We start from the raw sequence: 619 nt of genomic DNA, 5'->3' as shown, positions 1-619 counted from the left end.
CCTGGGAGGGATCAGACTGCAGTGCCAGGAGCATCTTTTCTCCTGTGCTCTGGGTCAAGCATGTTCCACCTGGGTTTGGGTATCACCTTGTGCAACCTGCCAGGTCCAGCCCCATGTACCAACCTCCCATTCACCTTTTCCCTGCTCTCTAGATCAGCCGCTGGTGGGCAAAATTGCGCCCTTACAGGTCCTTTGGGAAGAGGTCATCACCCCTTGTGCTGTGATGAAGAACCAGTTCAGTAAGTACCAGAAGCAGAAGCTGCAGAGATAGTTGATGTTGGAAGGAACTAACACAAGGAGGGGAAGGAGTGTTCCCTTCCTGCTAAAGGCCGGGATTGAGACACCAACATCCGGCATTTCCCAGGACAGTCGCACATTGACGGGATCGTTGAGCACAGCAGGATTTTTTTTGTCCGGGATTTGAAACCACTGCCCTGTGTGATGGGGGAGCAGCCAGCCCTGCCTGAGCCTGGGGCATGGGTGCGGGGTCACCAGCTGTGCTGAGATGATATGGAGGGGATGGAGGAAGCCATGGGAAGAGTTGGCCCCACCCAAGGTTTATCTGCACCTCAGAATTCATCCTGAATAAGTCACTGGGTGACTTTTAAGTGATTGCCTC

Source organism: Alligator sinensis, unplaced genomic scaffold (genome assembly GCF_000455745.1).
Source record: "Alligator sinensis unplaced genomic scaffold, ASM45574v1 scaffold1490_1, whole genome shotgun sequence".
Classification (NCBI taxonomy): domain Eukaryota; kingdom Metazoa; phylum Chordata; order Crocodylia; family Alligatoridae; genus Alligator; species Alligator sinensis.
This window is presented reverse-complemented; position numbering follows the sequence as displayed.